Source organism: Felis catus, chromosome A2 (genome assembly GCF_018350175.1).
Source record: "Felis catus isolate Fca126 chromosome A2, F.catus_Fca126_mat1.0, whole genome shotgun sequence".
In the NCBI taxonomy this organism is placed as follows: Eukaryota; Metazoa; Chordata; class Mammalia; order Carnivora; family Felidae; genus Felis; species Felis catus.
In genome coordinates, this window is record NC_058369.1 from 114,930,117 (window position 1) to 114,951,005 (window position 20,889).

At 42.2% G+C, this 20,889-nt stretch overlaps 2 pseudogenes; one reads left to right on the forward strand and one right to left on the reverse strand.

Annotated features, from left to right (window-relative positions):
- Positions 1-4,984: 4,984 nt before the first annotated feature.
- Positions 4,985-6,267, reverse strand: LOC102899828 (annotated as a pseudogene).
- A 6,251-nt stretch (positions 6,268-12,518) lies between these two features.
- On the forward strand, positions 12,519-19,163 carry LOC123383982 (annotated as a pseudogene).
- The last annotated feature ends 1,726 nt before the right edge of the window (positions 19,164-20,889 follow it).

Genomic DNA, 20,889 nt, shown 5'->3' on the forward strand with positions numbered 1-20,889 from the left:
CTAAAAAGAAAGACGAGCATAACATGATGAGGGAGAATGTTGGGAATACAGCCAAGGCAGAGGCTGGGGGGAGTCACCAAAAGCAGTAGTCATTCATCATTCCTAACCTCAGAAATCCCTGAGTAAGGGTCTGGAAAGAGAGGCTGTGACTTGTTTGGATGTCACAGTTCAGAGTCACTGGATGGAAACAACTTCCTTGCCTCATCTGTAAATTAAAGCTCCTTTCATAATCCAGACTTTATTTCAAGGAAAGGTAAGAATGATCATATTATAAAACACAACTCTTCTTGACAACATAAATTGCAGTTCCCAGAAGTTTCCTTCATGTGTTCCAATATTATAATTCCCACTATTTACCACAATCACATGTAGTCCCCCAGAGATGTCTAGAAGATGGGCTATTTCAATCAACACCTCCTACAGAGTAAATAACTTCTTAGATCACAGCTTTCATCCATCCAGCGTTTCCTTCTTTCCAGTACTCTCTCCTCTCCCTCTTGACTAAGGAAAACTAGATTCTTTTCTCTGACTTAGCATTAGTTTTGCATAGGTGCTCACTTCTTTCTTCCTTCATGACAGCTCCATACCCAATACGATGCCTTTTATGAGGGCATTTGTCTTTGACTGAAAGATGAAAGTGTGTCTATGGTGTTGGGTTAGAGATTAATAAGGTAAAGTTTCGGAATCCCACCTGAAGTTTTGAACAAAGTAATCCATTTTGGGGAGGAGGGGTGTTTTACATTGTAAAATGTTTAGCAGCATCCCTGGCCTCTATGTTAGTTGCCAGTAGGACACCCCTCCCCCGCTTGATAACCAAAACTATCTCCAATTGTTAAATGTCTCCTGAGGAGCAAAATTGTCCCTGCGTGAGAAGCATTAGACTAGGGGAATTAGAATAGAAATGTAAAACAGAGTCCCTTTGCTTTGGTAGTTCAAAATCTTAGAGAGACATAGCATGCTAGGTATAGAAGCATCCCTAGAAATGATCTTGATCATCTCTTCTTTTTGTGTGTGTGAATAAACTATGTGAGGCACAGAGACACTGAATGACTTGCTCAGTCAGTTGTACAACAGGAACATTCCAGAAAAAAAAAAGCAGCATATAGTCAAGCCTAAATTGTATTTGTGTAGACTGAACACATTATGAAAACCTGAAGAAGGGCAAGAGAATAATGTTGATTGGCAGTGGCGTGGAGAAGGTAGGACTGAGCCTCAAACAAGGAGCCCTTGAAAAGTGAAGCAGGCAGGAAGAAGAGGGAAGGGCATGCTAGGTATGCCTGTGCATGACCATAGCATGAGCAACGACTCCAAGCTAAGAGTAGAGCACGGAATATTAGAGGAACAAGACAGAGAGCACCCTAGAATGGTGAGATGAGGTTGGAGAGGTTGAGTGGGTCCAAATTCTGGAGGCTTCTGATTTCCTGGCTTAAGTCCCAGGTCTGGCCCAGAGCCCTCAAAAAAAAAAAAAAAAAAAAAAAAGACTTCTGACATCCTCTGGGGGAAGGCAGAAAAATGGAAATACACAAAATGGGAGTCAAGAGATCTGGGTTCTAGTCTTGGCAATTCACTACCAGCCCAATGACTTGGACAAGTCCCTTTACTTCCCTAGATCTGTATCTGTAAAATGAGGGGTAGAACTGGATAATTCCAGAGGCCATTTCCAGCTCTCACATTGTAAGATTCAGTGAACACTCACCCCAAAAAATCCCCCCATAAGATGAGATACAGCTGCTCTCACACTACTGGCTAAAGAGCTGTTTGTCACTTGCCCTCACATGTCTCAGCAGGTCCCCTAGGACAGCCATGAGGTGAGAGGGATGTAACTTCTGGACCAACTGTACGACACATCCACATGTGAATAGCTTGACTATAAGGAAATATGCTGAAGCCCCAAATGCTCCTGATTAGTTGCAGTTTTTCTGCTCCAGAATAAGGCCTGCCATTTCCAGCCCTGATTTTTGCTAAACACATGATTTCACAGTTGACTGGGTCCAGAAAAAAAAAAAAATGCACAACAGCTGACGAACAAGTGAACAGAGAACAAGTCCTCTAACATGACATTATCATATCACTTAGTGGATTACAATAGAGCCAGTAGAAGGGGTTAGTATTTTTTGGCATGGACAAGGGCAAACAAGGACAGAATGTAACAAATTTAAAACTTCTTTTCAATGGGGGACACCATGGACAAGGTTAAAGGACAGCTAAAAAAGTGGAGAAAGATATTTGCAATGTCTAAAACCAATGAGGGATTAATAAGTAGAATATATAGGAAATTTCTGAAGGTCAGTAAACAATCCCAATAGAAAAATCAACAAAAGCTATGTACAGGCAATTTCGAAAAGATAAAACCCCAAAAGCTAATAAGCATGAGATGTTCAAAATAAGGGATAATCGGGAAATGGAAAATTGAAGGAATGATGAGATGCTACTTTTCGCCTATGAGGCTAGTTAAAATAAAAAAGCTGGATAATGTCATATGTTGGCAGAAATGTAGGAACTTCCATGTACTGCTGTTGAAAGTGTAAACTGCTACAGGTAGTATGGAGAGCAATCTGGCAGATGATCAAAGTGCATCAACACCTATGACCTTCTCTGGGTAAACATCTGTCTTAGTTTCTTAGGGCTGCCTTTGCAAAGTACCTTAAACTTGAGGCTTGAAGCAACAGAAATGTATTCTCTCACAGTTCTGGAGTTCAGGAGTGTGACATCAAAACATCAGCAGCGCCTCACTCCTTCAGACACTACAGGGAAAACCCTTCCTTGTCCCTTTCAGAGTCAGGCAGCTCCACGTGTTCCTCGGCTGCATAATTCCAGTCTCTGCTTCTGTCTTTATGTGGGTTTCTCCTTTTTTTCTGTGTCTTTCCTTCTTCTGTCTCTTCTAAAGATACCAGTCATTAGATGTAAAGCTCACCCTGATACAGTATGACCTCATCTTAACTTGATCACATGCAAAGACTCTATTTCCAAATACAGTCACATTCACAGGTTCCAGGTGGATATGACTTTGGAGGGGGGACATTATTCAACCCAGTACAGTTCACTCTCTGGGCCCCCCAAATATATGTCCTTCCCACATACAAAGTATATTCAACATCCCAATCCCAACATCCCTCCAGATTTTAACCAATTCCAGTGTCAACTCTAAGTTCAAAATCTCATCTAAGTATCATTGACTCAAAAAGTTCCAAATCTCATCATCTAAATCATCTGAATCAGATATGAGTAAAACTGGAAGTATGGTCCATCATGGGGCAAAATTCCTCTCCATCTGTGGATCTGTGAAACTAGAAAACAGGTTATCTGCTTCTAAAATACAATGTTGGACAGTTATAGGATAGACATTCCCACTCCAAAAGGGGAAAAAATGAAAGGAATAAAGGGGCCACTGGTCCCAAGAAAGTCAAAACAGGGAAAATTTCATTTTCAATTTCAAGGCCTGAGAATAGTTGTCCATGACTCAATGCACCCTCTGGGCCTATGGCAGCCCTGTCCACTGGGCCTATAATAGTCCCCCCAAACCCTCAGGTCCATGGTGGCCTGTCCTTTGGGCCTACAACGGCACCTCGGATCATCCTTTTTCTTGAAGAGTTGCAAATGTTTGTAGTCAGGTAGTTCTATCAGCCAATTTCCTATATGTCTTATGGAATTATGGAAGTCTGATAGCCTTTCTCTCATTTCATCCTGTCTCTGTTCTTTTCAGTCCAAGATGTTGTGTTTCTCTGATATAACATCCTCCAAAGCTTTGTGGGTCTCCTGTGCATGTCACATGGGTCCATGCCATTAGACAAGAGGGTTCTTGTCTGTAAAGAAAGACAGATCTTTCCTGCATTATGCTATCCCGATCCCTAGCTTCTGTAGAGATAGCTGAGAGATCCATGGGCCACGTGGCTAATTTGTTGGGCGAAAGTTGTGCAGCCACACCTTCAGCCTTCTTTCAAGAGCACACTTTCTAACAGTGAATTTTCTTTTTTTTTTTTTCAATATATGAAATTCATTGTCAAAATGGTTTCCATACAACACCCAGTGCTCATCCCAAAAGGTGCCCTCCTCAATACCCATCACCCACCCTCTCCTCCCTCCCACCCCCCATCAACCCTCAGTTTGTTCTCAGTTTTTAAGAGTCTCTTATGCTTTGGCTCTCTCCCCCTCTAACCTCTTTTTTTTTTTTCCTTCCCCTCCCCCATGGGTTTCTGTTAAGTTTCTCAGGATCCACATAAGAGTGAAAACATATGGTATCTGTCTTTCTCTGTATGGCTTATTTCACTTAGCATCACACTCTCCAGTTCCATCCACGTTGCTACAAAGGGCCATATTTCATTCTTTCTCATTGCCCTGTAGTACTCCATTGTGTATATAAACCACAATTTCTTTATCCATTCATCAGTTGATGGACATTTAGGCTCTTTCCATAGTTTGGCTATTGTTGAGAGTGCTGCTATAAACATTGGGGTACAAGTGTCCCTATGCATCAGTGCTCCTGTATCCCTTGGGTAAATTCCTAGCAGTGCTATGGCTGGGTCATAGGGTAGATCTATTTTTAATTTTCTGAGGAACCTCCACACTGTTTTCCAGAGTGGCTGCACCAATTTGCATTCCCACCAACAGCGCAAGAGGGTTCCGGTTTCTCCACATCCTCTCCAGCATCTATAGTCTTCTGATTTGTTCACTTTGGCCACCAACAGTGAATTTTCTAATTTTAGCTTCCTTTGTAGACCGGGTAGACTGAATCTCCCCAACAAGGTGCTGGTTCCTTTTTAATAGTCCCTTCCTCAGTTCATCTTTCTTCTCACATTTTACCATAAGCAGCAAGGAGAAACCAGGCTGTACCTTCAACACCTTGCTTACAAATCTCCTCAGTTAGGGGCGCTTGGGAGGCTCAGTCAGTTAAGTGGCTGGTTTTGGCTCAGGTCATGATCTTGCTGTTCATGAGTTTGAGCCCCACATTGGGCTCTGTGCTGACAGCTCAGAGCCTGGAGCCTATTTCAGATTCTGTGTCTCCCTCTCTCTCTGCTCCTCCCCGACTCATGTTCTGTTTCTCTCTCAAAAATAAATAAATATTAAATTTTTTTCTTTAAAAAAAAGAAATATCCTCAAATATTCAAGCTCATAGCATATGAATTCTGCCTTCTTTCCCTCTTTTTTTTTTCCAGCTCTGTCCTTTATATTTCCTTGGTATTCACTAATGAAAATACGTGAAGGTTAAACCATAGCAGCAACCTTCATTACCCATCTTCACATTCCTCAGAGATTTCTTCACTTAGCCCCTCACTGTTCTTTCCTTCACTCTCACTGCTACTGTCTTCTTCACTACCTTTATCATCTTTCTCAAGATTTTGAGATTCCTTCATCAGCAACATTTCTTCAATAAATGAGAAAAACTCCTTGGCCTCAGGATTTTCTCATTCATAGATTAGAGTCATCTGACATCATTTTTGCCAAATGGTAGTCTTGGCTCATTTCTGCTCTCAGAAATTCTGTCATTAACTCTAATGGGGCATGAGTATCTTTATTAGGGTTTACTGTCTTCATCATTATCTTCATTGTTGGTATCATCTTCACCATCATCATCTGTCGATTCAGACAACTTATCATCAATATCCTGAAGGCAATGTTCATTATTTTTCTCCTGCTCTGAAAGGACTGCATTTTTGCCCACTTGACCTGTGCCCTCTTATAAGAAGGAAGATGACCATAGCTTACTTAGACTGTAGATTTGTGTCTGTATTTTATTTTCAACAGTCTTTGAAGATACTCTATTTTCAATATTCTTTAAAGAGGCTGGACTTTCAATAATTTTTGAAGAGACTTCCTTCTTTTCTGAGAATCTCCTAGCTACATTTAGGGAGACTTGTGTTGGTGAGGTACAAAGTTTGCTTGCCAATCTTGGTCTGCGTCTAAGGAGGCATTTATCTGACATTGCTTCATTTGGTTCAAGCAACAATTTTTCCTTTGGATCTAACACTAGCAATCTGCCATTCTGTCTATATTTTGGTACCTTTCTGCATGCCACCTCAGCAGCTATGGAGCCCTAGAGCCTGAACCTGCTCATGGTTCTTTCACACTGCCTGTCCACAGAGCAGACACAGAAGGCCAGCCCAGCTCACATTTGGTACCAAGTTTAGAGCAGGGAGCTGAGACACAGCATTATCATGGACACCTTTTTTTTCCTTTAATATTTATTTAGTTTTGAGAGAGTGCAAGGAGGAAAGGGGCAGAGATAGGGGAACAGAGGATCTGAACAGGGATCTGCACTGACAGGCTGACAGCTGCAAGCCCAATGTGGGGCTTGAACTCATGAACTGCAAGGTCATAGAGAAAGAATAAGCAGGGGAGGGGCAAAGAGGGAGGGAGAAAGAGAATCCCAAGCAAGCTCCATGCTCAGTACAGAGCCCGGCAGAGGGCTCAGTCTCACAAACTGTGAGATCATGAGTTGGACACTCAACCAACTGAACCACCTAGGTGCCCCCAAATTCTGCTTTCCACACAACAAAGAAAACACAATTCGGCCAAGTTTTCTACCACTATGTAACAGGGATAACCTTTGCTCCCATTTCCAATACATGTTCCTCATTTCCTTCTGAGCTCTTGCCAGAAGTACTTTTAATGTCCATTTTCCTATATGTATTCACTAAGACCACAGGCACTTTCTCCTCTGTGTTGTTCCCATCTTTGTGAGTTTCTCATCAGAATCTAGACTTTGATTATAATGTGCCTCAAAATTCTTTTAGCCTCTGCCCATTACCCAATCCCACAGCCATTCCCACAATTTTAGGTATTTGTTACAGTAGCATCCTAATTCCAGGTAGCAAATTCTGTGCTAGTTTCTAAGGGACACCTTAAAAAGTAACACTACATTGCTGACTTAGAACAAGGAAATTTATTCTCCTATAGTTTTGAAGGCCAGAAGTCTGAAATCAAGACTGTGCTCCTCCTCTGAAGGAGGGGGAGAATATTTCCCTGTCTCTTCTAGGTTCTGGTAGCTCCAGGTATTCCTTGGCTGTGGGTGCATAACTCCAAGATCTGCCTCTGTCTTTTCATTGCCTTCTCCTCTTTGTCAGTATCTTCCCTTCTATCTCTTATAAGGACAATTTTCATTGGATTTAGGGCATGCCCACCTGTATAATGCAGGATGATCTTATCTCGAGATCTTTAATAATTATATTTACAAAGACCATTTTTCCAAATAATTTCATATTCACAGGTTCTGAGGGCTAGGATATGGATGTACCTTTTGGGGGGCCACCATTCAACTGACTACACATCCCAGAAATATTCTCACCTAGATTCATGTGGGTCTAAACCAGAGATATTCACTGCAGCATTGTTTGTGGTGGTCGGGAGATGGATGCCCACCACTAGGACAGCATGTAGGTATAATATGGTGGATGCCCACTGACTGCCCACGTGCACCCTACATTTCCCAGACTCAACAAAGTTGGTTAGGGCCATATAATGGTTTTGGTCAATGTGTTGTGAGTGGCAGTGACATGTGTTACTTCTAATCTGAGGAACATAATAGTGGGTATGAATTTTCCATGCTCTCTCCTTCCCTGACTCAACAACCCTGTAAGAAATGTTGCCAGCGCCATAGCTATGAAATACAAGTGGTGCAGATCCCTGAATCACAGCTTGAAAAGGCTGCCTGGAAGAATGGCCAGACCTACAGAGGATTCTGCATGAATGAAAAAATACACTTTTATGTGTTAAGCTACTGTGATTGATTTGGGGGTTGTTACATGAGCATAGCACCGCCTACTTTGAATAATGTGTAAGCCATGAAATACTACCATTTGTTAGGAGCAACAGATCAGAAATACATAGCCTCACAGATAGATCTTAAAAACACAATGCTTAATGAGAAATCAAAAGAGAAAATGAGATATAGAACATAATATCACTTACAAATTTTAAAATAAAGGCAAACAAATAAAATACCCATTTCACAAGAGCACATCTAAATTTTTAAAAATACAATTAAAATGGAGGTGGGGGAGAGGAATGAGAATGGGGTGAAAAGGAAATCAATCCTTCTATCAAATAAGGGACTTGCCAGTTCTAATTAAAATAATATTCCAAGATCTGAGGAAGATGATTAACCAGACAGAGAGTCTCCTCCTCAGGGCTAAGACAGAAGCTGGGGTGTTCTGGCCTAAGGTGATGCCCCAGAAAAAAGACAGAAGAGTAGCTTGGGATCTGCTGAGAGTTTAAGCGGTGAGGATGAAAAAGAAAAGAGCCAGCAAAGGAGCCTGGGGAAGAGGAAGACTTAGAAAAGTTGAGAAAGTAAATAGCCTAGATGAAGTGTAACAGGATCCTAACAAATAATGTGGCTAAGGGAGTGAAAATGAAGGTGTGGATAAAGGTATTGGACTCAATAAAACACAATTAAATCCAACACCTTTACCAAGTCCTACAACTCCACCATGACATGGCTCTCTTCATCTCTCCTTGACCCACTACTCTCCATACAGTGGTCTCTCACTTTTACAAAGTCTCAGGGGCCAGACACTTGCAGTTCCCTTTATCTCAAACAATTACCTCGCCGTTCCCACCCCCATCTTTCCATGGCTTTTCATTCAAGTAGGTGCTCTGAGAGGTTCTTTCTGACCACACTTCCTAAACTGGCCTTCCCATCACTCTCTTTCCCATTCATTTACTTTCTTCATAGCCTGCTTATTGTCTGAAAGTAGAATGATCTCTTCACTATCATCTCTCTCCACACAAAACCTCAAACTCCATAAAAGCAGGATCCTGTCTGGCTTAATCCTTACTGTATGCAGAGTGGTTGGAACATTGGATGGCACATGGTAGGTGACTCTGATAAGTTCAGCCCAACTGATGGGGTGCACAGAGCTGCTAATAACAAGTGAGACAGGAATAGTGAGAAAGGGAGAATGTTTTGAGAAATAGACAATGAGTTCAGTTTTGTCAATGTTGAATTTTGAGGGAGCCTGTGACATATCCAGGTGTAGCTTTCCAATAGGTCATGAGTCAAAAACTAGGAGAGACCAATAGATTTGAGAGCTGTTGGCAGTCACAGTTGAAATTGTAGGGGAAGAAAAAAACTTTTCACTCTACCCTCTTAGGTTCATTGACTGGAGTCCTTAGAATCAGACTGACAAAAGACAGATGAAAGGAGAAGAGACATACAAATTTCATTTGATGTTAATTTTTATGTAACATGAGGGCCTTCTTAGAAAAGATGTGAAGAACCAAAGAAATGGATAGGCCTGAGAGCTTATACATCAATTTTAACAAAGAATGATGAATTATAGAGATGTAACAAGACAAAGGAAAAGGTTTTGGGGGCTTCTGGGGATTGCAAAGAACGGGGAAGTAAATATATAAAGGAAAGTAATGGAAGACAAAGGTTATCTTATTTGGTTTTTTGTGCTGATTTTTCATCTTCTTCATGGCCATAAAACTTCCCCAGGAGAAGGGATTTATGGCAGTCCTTATTTCTCAGGCGTTTCTGCTTTTAGACAGATAAACGAAGCTTTAGAAAGATTCATTTCTATATCCGTTGAATCTCAAATGTCTTTAGCTCAAAATAATTTTTATGCCAAATCGGCATATTTTGGGGTGGTATATTCTGATTCCCTTCAAAACCATGAGGAGAGATTAGGTAGTAGAAAAAGAGAGAACACCACAATTGAATGAGGTCATAGTATACAATGCTTGAAAGCCACTGTGGAACCTAATCTCAGATTCCAAGAGACCTGCCTCTGATTCTAAGCTAAAAATATAGCATCAAGATTTCAGTGCATTTGCCCATTGTCTGGCCCAGTGGGACAGATGCAATTCCTGTCATCCAGGGAGTTTATGCTTAGCTAAAACATTCCATGCACGCTGAAATTAGGGTAGGCACAGCTGGGTCCCTGGAACACCAACTTGAAGCCCCTCCTGCCTAAAAACCATTGTTCTATCTTGGAGTCCCCCCAACAGAGCCCTTTGGTCACCTGAGGCTGCAGAGATTGAAACATTGCAGGAGCCTGGGAATGCAACACTTCTGAACAGAAAGCTAATAGTTCTGTTCAGATCAAGGTGGCCTTTAAATAATCTGCATCGGGGCGCCTGGGTGGCCCAGTCGGTTAAGCGTCCGACTTCAGCCAGGTCACGATCTCGCGGTCCGTGAGTTCGAGCCCCACGTCAGGCTCTGGGCTGATGGCTCAGAGCCTGGAGCCTGTTTCCGATTCTGTGTCTCCCTCTCTCTCTGCCCCTCCCCCGTTCATGCTCTGTCTCTCTCTCTCCCCAAAAAATAAATAAATGTTGAAAAAAAAATTAAAAAAATAAATAAATAATCTACATCAACCACAGTCTTCTTACCCAAAAGTTCTAGACTCAGAGCAAGTTGCCAACAGACACACTGAAAGAAGAAGGAAAATGCTGAGCCTGGGGACTAAATCAATTCTTATTCCTCATTGCATATTAGAATCATCATGGGAACTTTAAAAACAGACACACCACCTAAGTCTCTCCTCACACCAATTATTATTTTTTTATTAAATTTTTTTTAATATTTACTTAATTTTGAGAGAGAGAGAAAAAAAAAATGAATGAGCAGGAGAGGGGCAGAGAGAGACAGAGACACAGAATTTAAAGCAGGCTCCAGGCTCTAAGCTGTCAGCACAGAGCCTGATGCCAGGCTTGAATTCACAGATTGCAAGATCATGACCTTAGTTGAACTTGGATGTCCGACTGACTGAGCCACCCAGGCGACCCTCTCCTCACACCAATTAAATGAGAACCTTTGGGAGACAGGGATATGCTTAAAACACTACAGGTGATTCTAATCAGTCATGGATGAGAAAAAATGGCTTTCAACTATGAAAACGTGTCGCTGGAAAATTTTCCTTTCTCCCTTCCCTCCTTTCTTTCCTGGAAATAGAAGACATAAAAGAAATCTCAGCATGTATGCCTCACCCAGGTCAGACTTGGGTGATCAGCACCCCTTTGAGCTCTGCCTATGATTGGTGGTTGAATGAATCAGTCATCTCCTGTTCCCAAGGAGTGACTGGGGAAAAAAGGTCCACTGAGAAATCAGAGGGAAGGAGGGAGAGTAGATCAAGTCCCGCAGACAGCAGGATAACTTTGGTGGGTGCTGACTTGTTCAATTGGTATTTCCCCCCCGCCCACCCAACCTTCCCACCTTCCCCTTTGTCATAAGGGATGATCTTAAGAACTTTAGACACCACCAGTAAGAAGTCAAGTCCAGAATTAATTTTTGGACTTCTTTAAAACAATGAGTGGCTTAAAATCCCAGGAATGGGAATCATGCTGACCTTAAATGCTGTGTTGGATGATAATTAAAAGCATTTGGCACAATCCACCACTGCATCCTTCTTGAAGCCACCTTCTTAGTGACAGGATACATTCCACATTGTTCTCCCGTGTTTCTAAATAATGGCTCCCTCTCCGTTGCCTTTACTGCTCCTCTTCCTTTCCACACTGGCCTCACACTTTTCTTGGAGGATACCCAAGGCATCTGTGTAGAGCTATAAAATTCCTCAGGACAGCTTGAAGCATAATTCAGCCCTATCCCCTCATTTTATAGGACTGAAAACCAAAGCCCAAAGAAGGTAAGTGATCTGCCCAAAGTCATAATTAGTGATAGGGTCAAGAGTAGAATTCATGTTTCCAGAACTCCATCTGCTTTCACTGCTTAATTCGCCTTAACACTGACTTGACACAGGAGGAAAAACACCAGCCAAGTGTTGATTTGTATGAAGTTCCTTCTTTCCAGTCTCCTAAATTCTTGCTCTTCAAACTACAGTCCACTGGGGCGCCTGGGTGACTCAGTTGGTTGAGCATCCCACTTTGGTTCAGGTCATGATCTCGCGGTTTATGAGTTCGAGCCTGACGTCAGGATCTGTGCTGACAGCTCAGAGCCTGGCGCTGCTTGGGATTCTGTGTCTCCCTCTCTCTCTGCCTCGCTCCCACTCACAGTCTGTCTGTCTCTCTCTCAAAAATAAATAAACATTAAAAAAAATTTAACAAAATACAGTCCATAGACCAGTAGTGTAAGCCTCACCCAGACGTACTAAATGAATCAGAACCTGCATTTTAACCATATCACTAGGTGATTCTAAGGCACATCTAAATTTGAGAAGTACTTTTCTAAATTAGCATTTGGATATTCAGTCATGCAGAGATTCAAGTACTTATTTAACACATGCTGTATAAAGCAGGATGATAGCCATTGAGAAGGTGATAGCACCAAAAACAAACAAACAAACAAAAACAAACAAACAAAAACGAAACACCACAAATAGAATTTAATTATCTTAAAAATTTCAGAAATAATGACAAATTGAGGTATTTAGTTGGAAACCAATGATACAGGCAGATCTGATAGCCTGGTTTCTATACCAAATAATTCTGGACTAAAATATTGTAATCATTAAAAAAATAAAAATTTAAACACCCATCATCCTGGTATTAAGTGCATATGTCGAATTCCAATGCTCCCAAACCACTCTTCATTGCAATCCAAAGCCGTTGCTTGAGTCAAAACCACCATGATGTAGGAATGACTCTGTGTTCCGGTCAAGGACTAAGCACCAGTTCCATTCTGGCTATTGTAAAACTCCTGGCACAGAATAATTGCTGCACTATTTCCAATTTCCTTGATCTTCCTGTTGTCAAAAACTCATTTCTGGTATGGATTCAAGCAGGCCCAAATCACACCTGATGTCTGCCAACTTTCCTTCCCTCTTTTCTTATTAACTGAGTTTTGCATCAAGAGTTTTGGCCTTTCCTCGTCTCTTGGCAACAGAGTTTCCAGAGGAAGTGCAAGAGCAAGGGCATACACAAAGACTGTAACCAAACAAAGGCAGAGACGATAAAGGTATCCAGAGTGAAACACAAAACTTGTGAATGGGGCCCCTTTGGTAAAATGAGAGTATTTATCAAATCCCAGGCATTACAGCTCCTGTGCTCTCTACTCTAGCACTATTTTTGTGTGCTCAAATAATGGCACTTGTAACAATCTAGGTGATTGTAATCGACAGCTGATTATAAATAAGATCAAGGGCTAACTCATGGAAACAAAAGTCCTTAGAATAAATATACTTGGAAGGAAGAGCAACACGTGTACAAAACAGTAATGTCAATTCAAGCCAGGATGTGACAGTAACCAAGTGAGGGATGAAGATGAAATGTGTGACAGATGCTGAAGGGAAAGGCCCAGACTCAAGCAAGGAGAGGATTGTATTTTTCTCTCTGCAGACTGGCCTCTTTTTTTGCTTATCTATAGTTATGGTGGGCAGAAGATGGGCACCCCACAGCTTCCCAGTTTACACATTATCTGTGGAACTATAGAGAATGCCCGTGTCTCATGGTCATGACCACAAATACCCAACAGAGGAAATGACTGGTCTGATTTGTATCAAGGGCCCACCCCTGTGCCAATCAATCAGCTGAGGCCAGGATCTGTCAGCAATCCCTGACTGTCTGGGGACCATATGAGGGAAAAGGATCAATTCCTAGAACAGGGCATTTACCGTACTGGCTTATGAGCTGAAAAGATACCCCAGAAGGTATGCATCTGTTAGACAGAGATATATAGTGACAAATCCAAGTGTCAGCACCAAGCCCAGGAGTGGCTGCCTGAGCTGGATGGAACCTCACTGTCAGAATTGCCTACCAGCAAAGTGGCAACATTTAATAGATACTCAGGGGGAACAGTCACCAGAGGTTAAAATGCTGGAGTTCTCTCAAACCCTTCCCTTTATCTCTCAAGTCTGCTTACTAATCTGTATCTGGAACATTTCCTGTCACTTCAGTGTCTTCTGAAACTTACTGTGTCCCACGGTCCCTACTCATAGAACAGGCACCTGTCTTCTGGTGCAAGTACATCTAGACCAGTGTCAGGAAAAGAAGCTGTCTAGCCCCTGGTCAGCCTTCTGTTTCCTCATTCCAGTCCCTTTCTGGGGGATGAGAACAAATGGGATTATTCAAAGACTGAATGTAAAAATGCAAGTTTCCCTGTGGTTCCAGGCAGGTAAGGCCTGCAGTGAATCTGGGTCATGTTCTGAATCAGTTTCAATATTTTGATAAAGACACTATCCAATAAACCTGCTAACTAATGTAAATTATGTGCTGATTATAGGTAATAAATTAATCCATGAGCGCAGGGATTTGAATTCCCAGCCCAAGCATCAAAAATGACCTAGAAGCTTTTATGTGTGCCATGAAGGAAACCCTATTTTCTGTAGTTGCAGGGCTGATACTGTTTAAAATCAAATGTAGAACTTCCTCCTGTGATGGGTTGAATTATAACACAATTTTAACCCTCAGACTCTCAGGTAGTCTACTATTAAAGTGAGGGCATTGACTGGGAAAGAATGGGATCCTGTAAATTGGGATGGGGACAAGTAGGAAGACTCTGATGAAGTGAGGGTCATTAGGTTCCTAAATTCTGACAAGTCTTCTTTGCCAGTGGAATAGGCCTCCCTACCCTCAATGAAATTGGCCTCTCCACCCTTAGTGGTATAGGCTTTTCCACTTCTGAGGGGATTAACTCTGCACTGTCCCCACTTCTGAGGGGATTAACTCTGCATTGCCCAGGGAAACTGTAATGCCCCCTCCCTTGAGGCAGCTGCCATGCAAGGCAATGCTAATTCTCTTCAGTACCCACCTCCACCACTCTTCTTTCCTTCCTCATGGGGATGTGCAGAAGCGCACTATATTACAAAAGAGCAGAGTTTTCTAATTTATACAGATAGAAATGAGGGGGACATTTAGTAGGAATGGATGCTAAGGATATGGAATAATGGTGGAAGGAGCATAAATTTATGGATATGGGCTCATTAGGCCAAGATTCTACATTTAATGTTGCAGCTTGGGGAATGAGAAAGGGCTCTAAAAGTTTGTTTGGTTGGTTGGTTGGCTGAAACATGGATTAAAAGGTGGCCCATGGTGAGTGAATTAGAAATGCCTGATCTAGGAGCACCTGGGTGGCTCAGTCGGTTAAGCCTCTTGATTTCGGCTCAGGTCATGATCTGACAGTTGATGAGTTTGAACCCCACATTGGACTCTGCATTGACAACACAGAGTCTGCTTAGGATTCTTTCTCTCCCTCTCTTTCTGCCCCTCCCCTGCTTATGCTCTCACTGTCTCTCAAAATAAATAAGTAAACATTAAAAAAAATTTTTTAAAGAAAGAAATGCCTGACCTACTTAATTTAATGTAGAAGAGATTTAAAGGCAGAAAGATTGCAACATTATAGTGGATTTGTAATTTAGGATCTACTCACGCACACTGGGAGGGTCCAGAAGACATACATTTCACCGTGACTGTGAGAAATAAGTTTGTGAGGGGAGCCCTCTTCTCTGTAGGCCAGACTTTACAGTGGAAACTATAGCCACTCAAAGGGGAAACCTAAATTCAATGGGAGTAATTGGACCCTGAAGTGTCAGGATTTAAGTGACAGCACTCAACAGTCAAAGGCAAAGGGGGCATGATTACCATAATGGACAGCAGAATCAAAGCAGAAATCAGAATTGTCTGACTCATGAAGATCTTATGGCATTGGCTACCTGATCTTAGTGTTTCTAGAAGTGAAATAGACAGGAAGCTTACTAAATTCTTACTTGATCTGTACACACAGAAAAGTTCTAAGTCAAGTGAATAAAAGTCTAACCTGAATCATAAAAACAGAGGGTCATGGTCTCTCAGTTAATTCCCAGATTTGTTTATAGACCTAGAAATCCTTGAACGAAGGAAAGACTTCATTACCCTTAAGGAAAGACCATGGTATACTAACAAAAATTTATACTGCTGGGGCACTGGGTAGCGCAGTCAGTTAAACATCGGCCTCTTGATCTCAGCTCAGGTCATGATCTCACAGTTTGTGAGTTCAAGCCCACATGGGACTATGTGCGGATGGTGTGGAGACTGCTTGGGATTCTGTTTCTCCTTCTCTCTGCCCTTCCCCAACTTGTGCTTGCATGCTCTCTTTCTCTCTCTCTCTCAAAATAAATAAATAAATAAAATTAAAAAAAATTATAGTTCTAATCTTTCTCCCAGCTTTCCCCAGAGGGACCTACAATCTCTTTTCAGGGTATACCTGCATTAGAGAAAAGAAAATCATCAGACCTTTCAGGAACACTCTCCAAATAGACACTAATCCAAGAGACTCAAACAAACATCAGTGTGGCCCACTAGTCAGAGTGGGGGCTTATAAAGGCCAGGTGATCAGTGGAGTTTTAGCACAGGTCCCTCTCACAGTGGGTCCCTGAACCAATCCTGTGATTATTTCTCCCGTTCCAAAATCCATAATTGGATATGGCAGAATCCCCACATTGGTTCCCTGACCTGTGGAGTGAGGGCCACTATGGTGGGAAAAGCCATGTGGAAGCCACTAGAACTGACTCTACCTAAGAAAAATAGAAAAAATAGTAAATCAAAAGCAATACTGCATTCCTAAAGGGATTGTAAAAACTAGTGCCACCATCAAGGACTCAAAGGATGCAGGGGTGGTGATTTCCACCACATCCCCATTCAGATGGATCTTGGAGAATGACAGTGGATTAATGTAAGCTTAACCAGGTGGTGACTCAAATTTCAGTTGTTGTACCAGATGTGGTTTCATTGCTTGAGCAAATTTAACAAATCCCCTGGTACTTGGCATGTAGCTATTGATCTGGCAAATGCCTTTTTCTCTATCCCTGTCCATTATGCCCATGAGGAGCAGATTGATTTCAGCTGGAAAGGCCAGAATTATACCTTCAATGTCCTACCTCAGAGGTATATCCAGCCCTATGTCATAATTTAGTTCACAGGGATCCTGATCACCTTTCCCTTCTGCAAGATACCACACTGCTTCATTATATTGATGACATTGTGCTGATTGGACCTAGTGAGCAAGAAGTGGCAACTACTCTAGACCTACTGGTAATATATTTGCATACCAGAGGTGGGAAATAAATCTAATATTCAGGGGCCTTCTACCTCAGTGAAATGTGTAAGGGTCCAATGGTATGGGACATGTTGAAATATTCCTTCTAATGTGAAGGGTAAGTTGTTACACCCGGCCCTTCCTACAGTGAAGAAAGAGACAATGTTTTGTGGGTTTCTTTGGGTTTTGGAGGCAACACATTCCTCATGTAGGCATGTCACCCTGACCCACTTACTGAGTGACCTTAAAAGCTTCCAGTTTTGAGTGGGCCCCGGAACAAGAGATGGCTCTGCAGCAGGTCCAGGCTGCTGTGCAGGCTGCCCTACCACTTGGGCCATATGACCCAGCAGTTCCCATGGTGCTTGAAGAGTGCTTAGCAGGTGGAGATGCCATTTTGAGCTGTTGGCAGGCCTCTATATGTGAATTGCACCATAGACTCTTAGGACTTTGGAGCAAATTCCTACCACCCTCCACAGATAAACACTCTTCTTTTTAGAAATGGCTCTTGGCTAGGCTACCGAGCCTTAGTAGAAACAGAACACTTAACCATGGACCACCAAGTTACCTGAGCTGCCTTCATGAACCAGGTGTTGTGGGTGTTATCTGACTGAGCAAGTCATGAAGTTTGGTATGTCCAGCAGCGCTCCATTATCAAGTAGAAGTAGTGTATATGCAGTCAGGCCCAAGCAGGCCCTGAAGGCCCAAGTAATTTACATGAAGAAGTGGCCCAAATGTCCAGCATCCCCATTCATGCCATATTACCTTCTCTCTCCCAACCTGCATGGCCTCATGGGGAGTTCACTATGACCAGTTGACAGAAGACGTAAAATTCAGGCCTGGTTTATACAGATGCTTCTACATGGTATGCTGGCACCACTTGAAAGTGGACAATTGCAGCACTACAACCTCTTTCTGGGACATCCCTGAAGGACAGTAGTGAAGGTCAATCCTCCAAGGGGCAAATCTCTGGGCAGTGCACCTGGTTCACTCTGCTTGAAAAGAGAAATGACCAGATATGTGACTATATATTGATTCATGGGTCGTGGTCAATGTTTGGTTGGGTGGTCAGGGACTTGGAACATGATTACATAATTGGTGACAAAGAAACTTGGGGAAGAAGTACATGGGTAGACCTCTCTGAATAGGCAAAACAAAGGAAGATATTTGTTCCCCATGTAAATACTCACCAAAGGTTTACCTCAGCAGAGGAAGATTTTAATAATTGAATGGACAGAATTAACCACACTGTGAATACCACAAGTCTCTGTCCCCAGTCATCACTGTCATTGCCCAATGGGTTCATGAACAAAGTGGCCATAGTGGCAGGGACAGACGTTCTGCATGGGCTCAACAACACAGGGTTCCACTCACCACAGCTGACTTGGCTAAGTCCACCACTAAGTGCTCAATCTGTTAGCAGCAGACACCAACACTGAGTCCCCTATATAGCACCATTCCCTGAGGCGATCAGCCAGCTACCCTGTGGCAGGTTGATTATATCATGGAAGGGACAGTGTTACTGGAATAGACACTCTGGATAGAGATTTGCCTTCCCTGCATACAATGCTTCTCCCCCAAGCAATCATCCATGGACTTTCAGAATGCTTTATCAATCATCATGGTATTCTACATAGCATGGCTTCTGATCAAGAAAATCATTTCACAACAAAAGGAATATGGCAATGGGTCCATGCTCATGGAATTCACTGATCTTACCATGTTCCTCACCCCCTAAAGCAGCTGGCTTAATAGAACGTTAGAATTGCCTTTTGAAGACTCAATTATAGTGCCAGCTTGGTGGCAATACCTTGCAGAGCTGAGGCAAAGTTCCCCAGAAGGCTAATATATGGTGCTGTTTCTCATATAACCAGGATTCATGGGTCCAGAATCAAGGTGTGGAAATGAGAGTAGCACTGTTTTCTATTACCCCTAGGAACCCACCAGCAAAATGTTTGCTTTCTGTTCCCACAACTTTATTCTCTACCAGCCTAGAGATCTTAGTTCCAAAGAGAGGGACACTACCAGCAAGAAACACAGCAACGATTTCATTGAACCAGAAATGCCATCTGGCCAATTTGGACTCCCCATGCCTTGAAATCAACGGGCAAATAAGGGAATTACTATATTGGCTGGGGAAACTGGACTGCTCCTCCACCATAGAAATAAGGAAGGGTATATCTGGAATACAAGAGATTCCTTAGGGCATTTCTTAGTATTACCTTGTCCTATGATTAAGGTCAATGAAAAACTACAAGGACTCTAATTATCACGAGTATTTCCTCCATTATGTCATGAATACATTTGTGTGTGTGTGTACCTTTGTTTTCTTTCTTCTCATGTTCTCTTATGTAAAATAAGATATACTGACTTTACAACAGTATTTAAGAATTGCTAACTTTACATCATAATAGTTAAGTTGTAGGATATCACAAAGAGTAAACACTGTTCAATGAGTTTACCTCCTCTTCTGGGGAAGAGGTTAGTGCATTTTCAGTTATATGCAGGATAGTCATATCATGTTGGGTAGAATTATGACCTTGTTATTGTCTTTATTTGCATATTAAGTATAGTTTAAGGAGATGCTTGTGGGTGCCAACTTGATAAAGTGGGGGGACTTGGGATGATTTATTTTTATGTACCAACTTGACTGGATTATAGGGTGCCCAGATATTTGGCTAAACATCATTTCTGAGTATGTCTGTAAAGATATTTCTGGGTGAAATTAGTATTTTAATCAGTGGACTTGGGAAAGCAGCATGCCCTCCCCAATGTGGGTGGGTATCAACCAATCCATTGAGGGCCTGAATAAAACAGAACAGTAGAGGAAGAATTTGACCATTTCTTTCTGATTGCTTGACTGGGACATTGATGTTTTCCTGCCTTAAGCATTCTTCATTTTCAGACGTTGAAACTTGGACTGGAATCTATATCATTGGTTCCCCTGGTTCTGAGTCTTTGGATTTACACTAAATTATACCACGGGTTTCCCTCGGTTTCCAGCTTATGGATGGCAGCCTATGGGACTTCTCAGCCTCCATAATTTCATGGGCCAATTCCTTATAATAAATCTCTTCTTATATGTATATCCTATTGATCTGTTTGTCTAGCAAATGCTGACTAATACAACCTGTTAGCTGGCTCCCCTCATGATCCCAAGATGGCTGCCTCCCTCATGAGCCTAAGATAGCTACCACAGTCCTAGGAGTCAAGTATTGGCTACATCCCCAGGATAGTTCTTCAGGAGAGTTTCTTTTTATCAAGGAAGAAAATATTTCCCAGAAGCCTCCAGCAGACTTCCCCTTATCTCATTAGCCAGAATCGTACCATGCACCCATGCTTAAGTCAATCACAGCCAAGAGGAATAAGACCACCATGATTGCCATAGGCCAAATAGAATTCATTCCCAGAACTGAGAAGGGGCCAGTTTCCTCTGACTGGTATCAGATATGACTATCTGATACCCAAAACTTTGGAGTTCTATTAGCAAGAGCTAGAGGTACACAATTAATGGTGTCCACCACAGCTCCAACTTCTAGAAAGGTGTTTCCAGTCTAAAAAAGAAGATGCCTGTCTTATCAAACAAAACTAGAGCCCGGATTAGGAAGTTGCTTTCAGTCAGCCACCTGTCCTGTCCAAGCTATGTGAACAGCCCAGTTGTGCTGAACTGTGAGATGATAATAAGAGTAATAATGACAACTTAATAACAATTTCTAAGCACTCTCCATATACCACACTCTGGACTAAGTGCATTACACACAATTGGGAATGCTGTGCGGGGGGACAGGACAAGGATGAAGCAAGCAAGGCACTGAATTTAAGGAGACACACTCTCAGGGTGGTGCACATGTGAGTTGGCACTTGAGAGTGAGTGCCTCCTTAACTTTTGTGCTCTAGGGTCCTTATATGCCTCACCCTAATTTCAGGCCTGATACTATGTTGTGCCACCCAGGCCCAACACTCCATTTAGAATTAAGGCACCCATTCCCCCA